Below are 5,080 nucleotides of genomic sequence, written 5' to 3'. Positions count from 1 at the left end.
AAATAAGATGCATTTTAATAAAAAAAAGGTGCCCCAACGTTAGCATTGAGGCAAGATTTATGAGGACACATCTGTATCCAAGCAGAGGCAGAGGTCACAGTGTTAGTGGCAGTGTGAGTGCTGTGTGCATGTGAGTGGGTTGATTGTGCAGTAGTGTTCGGAATATGAGTAAGGAGCATTATGTGTGTCATGTAAAAATGCATTAATAATGTGCAACATATGGGTAAGGGGCACTATGTGTGTCATTATGTGTATAAGGGCATTAATAATGTGCGGCATATGTGTAAGGGACATTGGTGGTCATTTCGAGTTGTTCGCTCGGTAATTTTCTTCGCATCGCAGCGATTTTCCGCTAATTGCGCATGCGCAAGGGTGGTCATTCCGAGTTGTTCGCTCGGTAATTTTCTTCGCATCGCAGCGATTTTCCGCTAATTGCGCATGCGCAATGTTCGCTCTGCGACTGCGCAAAGTAAATTTGCTATGCAGTTAGGTATTTTACTCACGGCATTACGAGGTTTTTTCTTTGTTCTGCTGATCGTAGTGTGATTGACAGGAAGTGGGTGTTTCTGGGCGGAAACTGGCCGTTTTATGGGTGTGTGTGAAAAAACGCTGCCGTTTCTGGGTAAAACGCGGGAGTGTCTGAAGAAACGGGGGAGTGTCTGGGCGAACGCTGGGTGTGTTTGTGACGTCAAACCAGGAACGAAACTGACTGAACTGATCACAGTTGTCGAGTAAGTCTGGAGCTACTCAGAAACTGCTAAGAAGTGTCTATTCGCAATTCTGCTAATCTTTCGTTCGCAATTTTGATAAGCTAAAATTCACTCCCAGTAGGCGGCGGCTTAACGTGTGCAATGCTGCTAAAAGCAGCTTGCGAGCTAACAACTCGGAATGAGGGCCATTATGTGTAAAAGGGCATTAATAAAGGTTGTCATAATGTGTAAGACGCATTATGTTTATAAGGACATTAGTGATGTGTCTCATATGTGTAAGGGGCATTACTGTGTGGAATTATGTGTATAAATGCATTACTAATGTGTGGCATTATGTGTATAAGGTGCTCTAATATGTAGCGTTGCGTATAGAAAGGGCATTTACTGTGTCGTCTAATGTGAATAAAGAGCAATAGGGTGTGGTGTAATGTAAATAAGGAGCAATTCAGTGTGATGTAATGTGAATAAGGAGCACTACTGTGAGAAGTAACGTTTATAAGGTAAAGTAATACTACTGTGGGATGTAATGTGAATTATGGACACTATCGCGTGATCAAATGTGAATAAAATTGCAGTACTGTGTGGCGGAATTTTAATTGGGGGTACTATTGTGAGGACATGCCCATTGCCAGCAAAAACACACCCCTTTTTGGACTGTGCGCCAAATGTGCGAACTGTTCCTGTTTAAAATATAGGGGGTACAAACACCAAAATAAGTACTGTTATGGGTGAGGGTTGATGGTGCTGGGAAAGAGGTGCAAGGTCAGAGGCGGAACCAGCGGTGGTGCTAGGGGGCACCAGGCAAAATCTTGCCTAGGGCATCATATTGGTTAGGGCCAGCTCTGCCAAAGGGCCTTGTGGGGGAAATGTCTTCAGTAAAAGCATTCCCTGTGTGTGTGGTGTGTCGGTACGCGTGTGTCGACATGTCTGAGGAAGAAGGCTATATTAGAGAGGAGCGGGAGCAAATGAATGTGGTGTCTCCGCCGACACCTGATTGGATGGATATGTGGAATGTTTTAAATGCTAGTGTAAACTCATTGCACAAAAGATTAGACAAGGCTGAAGCTTTGGGACAGTCAGGGTCTCAACCCATGCCTGATCCTATGTCGCAGGGACTGTCAGGGTCTCATAAGTGCCCACTATCCAGATTGTTGACACAGATACCGACACGGATTCTGACTCCAGTGTCGATTACGATGATGCAAAGTTACAGCCAAAATTGGCAAAATACATTTGATATATGATTATGGCAATAAAAGATGTTTTGCACATCACAGAGGAGCCCCCTATCCCTGACAAGAGGGTACATATGTACAAGGGAAAGAAGCCTGAGGTAACCTTTTCCCCTCACACGAGCTGAACGAGTTATGTGAAAAAGCTTGTGAATCTCCTGCAGATTTCCAAAAGGATTCTTATGGCGTATCCTTTCCCATCAACGGATAGGTTACGATGGGAATCCTCCCCTTGGGTGGACAAAGCATTAACACGCTTATCCAAGAAGTTAGCCCTCCCGTCCCAGGATGCGGCTAGCCTCAAAGAGTCTGCTGACCGCAAACAGGAGATTACCCTGAAGTCCATTTATACACATTCAGGTACCTTACTCAGACCGGCAATTGCGTCGGCCTGGGTGTGTATGTGTAGTGCTGTAGCGGCATGGACGGATACTCTAGATAAGGATACTATTTTATTGCCCCTGGGGCATATAAGAGATGCTGTCCTATATATGTGTGTATGCAAACTACAGGTGGTGCTGCATGGCTCACACCCTTTTACTTGTCTTGTAGAGCAACTCTGGAGCTGTTACTGGGTCCAGCTGCTGCAAGAAATCAGCTTGAATGCTTCAGGGGCTGGGGCATGGCCAACATGAGCCCCACACTGATGGGGGTGTATAAAGCGATCTAGGGGTCATCCAAGCGCAACCCCACAAAGGCCGCCATGCCCTGCGTGACCATTTTCTCTTTTCATATGCAGACGAGGGTTGCAGCCAACTATACCCATTGCTTGGATGACATCACCATATGCGAATCCATCTGCTGCAGGCCTTCCCCCAGGAATGCTTGCACTAGTTGTTGCATTTGGTTTGTTGTTTGGGGGGTGCTTCAGTATTAGGCAGCCTTCTGCCCTCACACATTCGTCTGAAAATGTGTTCTCCCTGCAGTTGTTGTCCCCAGATGAGAGTTCCCTTGTGCTGCCTCAGTTGAATCTCCTTTACTTGACGGAGGTGTGCCTGAGCAGCGGCCCTCCCCAGCCCTATCTCAAATCATACTTATTTTGCTTAGGTGATACCATGGTCATGAAGATTGTTTTCCCAGGGTGAGGTTCATTCATTGCATTCTGGGTATGCTGACCTCTGTGATTTCCCCAAATGTGGGAATCTCGACTGCATAATTTGTGGTAGGGGGGGGGGACTGCATTTGTGCTTTCCCCTGGTTGGCTCTGGTATAATTTAGATCTCATTGTCTCAGGTCTCTCTCCCGCCTAGTTTGCTGTCTGTTTCCACTTCTCTTTTCTTGAGCCCCTCCCTTCTATGCCCTTGCGCACTATCCTGACTTCTCCCGTCTGCTTACTTTGTGCCTTCCAACGCACAATGCGAACTACAGGTGGTGTTGCAGGGCCCACACCCTTTTATTTGCATTACAGAGCAGCTCTGGAGCTGTTACAGTGCCCAGCTGCTGCAAGAAATCAGCTTGAATGCTTCAGGGGCTGGGGCATGGCCAACATGAGCCCCACACCAAAGGAGGGTGGGGGGTGTTCAATGCGAACTAGGGGTCATCCAAGCGCCCCTTTTCTCTTTTCATATGCAGATGAGGGTTCCAGCCAACTTTGGCCCACTGCTTGGATGACATCACCGTATGCAAATCCGTCTGCTGCAGACCTTTCCCCAGGAATGCTTGTACTAGTTGTTGCATATGGTTTGATGTTTGAGGGTGCTTCAGTATTAGGCAGCCTTCCGCCCTCTCATTTTCATCTGAAAAGATGTGGTCTCCCTGCAGTTGTTGTCCCCAGACAAGAGTTCCCTTGTGCTTCCTCAGTTGAATCTCCTTAACTTGACGGGGGTGTGCTCGAGCAGCCGCCCTCCACAGCCCTATCCCAACACATGCTTTTCTTGCGTATGAGATCTCTTGATCATGAAGATAGTTCTCACATGGTGAGGTTCATCCATTACATTTTAAAGTAGGAAGGTACAAATTACATATTCAAATTACATATATGTGCTGGATTCAAATGTTTTCCCCCCTTCCTTTCTCAATTGTGCCCATCAGCAGCTATTCTAATGTTGCTGCCAATGGGTGTGACACATTCATTTCTTCTGTGGGGTACACTGGACTCCACAAGGATTCACATTGGGGTGTAGAGTAGGATCTTGATCTGAGGCACCAACAGGCTCAAAGCTTTTGACTGTTCCCAAGATGCTCAGCGCCCCCTGCTCTATAACCTCGCTTCCATGAACAGGGAGCTCAGTTTGTAGTTGGTGCCTTCAGTAGCAGGCCACTTAACAGGGGGCTGCCTCAGGCAGCCTATTCTTAGCTATTAATTTTGACAAGAAAAGAAGAACTTTTTTTTATAAGAATCTACAAGGGCTGCAGCAGGTTAGGTCTAATAGACATCTTTACTGCAGCTCCATCACTCCCAGCGGCGCAGTATACTCCCGTGCCCTGGTTGCTGGGTCACTGCTGCGGAGGCTCCGGTTTCTTCCTAAGGTCAGTCACACACACACCGCCCTCCGGGATCACGAGGCCGCTGATGAAAGGGAGGTAAGGGACTTCTGTGCCCACACTATACCGTGATCCAGCGTGGCTGTAGGGGGTGGGCCATGTGCGCACTGGCGTGGACACTGATTACTGGGCAGCCGCTCCACTAGCCACCAGGGACAGTTAAGGAGCACAGCTCTGGGGGGGTTTTCTCTTATATTAACCCCATTTTGTACTACCCGCAGTGCATTGTGATAGGTAATAGAGCCTGATTCAGGTTGGATTGCAATCGCAATAAGCAATCCAACTGCAAAAATTGCTAAGAGCATACGCATGCGCCTGCATTTTCTGCGGCACCCCGCAGATAATGCGATCGCTTCTGACTGTCAATCGGTGCTGGGGGGAAGGGGCAGCAACAATCCATTTCCAAGTCGGAGATGGAGCGGTGCATGGGCAGGGCTACAAAATGGGGTCGGCAACGGAGAAACAGGAGGCGTGGTCAGAGCTGCTGCATGACATCACATGCAGCAGCTGCGATCACAAAAATGGTGGCGGCTTCCTGCGCACACATACAGTCTGCACCAACAGGAGGCTAACCCATTTTTTATGATCACGCTGAACTGCACTGAGACTGCAATTTCAGCGTGGTCAAGAAGGGAGGCGGCATGCTGGGTGGCC

General features: G+C 47.9%; 1 non-coding gene across 1 annotated transcript; it reads left to right on the top strand.

Moving 5' to 3' along the window:
• The first annotated feature begins 2,972 nt into the window (after window positions 1-2,972).
• On the top strand, window positions 2,973-3,139 carry LOC134951169 (U1 spliceosomal RNA). Its single transcript, XR_010183959.1, has one exon. It is a non-coding gene; the product is annotated as a U1 spliceosomal RNA (small nuclear RNA).
• The last annotated feature ends 1,941 nt before the right edge of the window (window positions 3,140-5,080 follow it).

The sequence above is a fragment of the Pseudophryne corroboree genome, chromosome 8, assembly GCF_028390025.1.
Source record: "Pseudophryne corroboree isolate aPseCor3 chromosome 8, aPseCor3.hap2, whole genome shotgun sequence".
NCBI classification, from domain to species: domain Eukaryota; kingdom Metazoa; phylum Chordata; class Amphibia; order Anura; family Myobatrachidae; genus Pseudophryne; species Pseudophryne corroboree.
The sequence above is the reverse complement of the archived record's forward strand: the minus strand, read 5'-3'. Positions and strand labels throughout refer to the sequence as shown.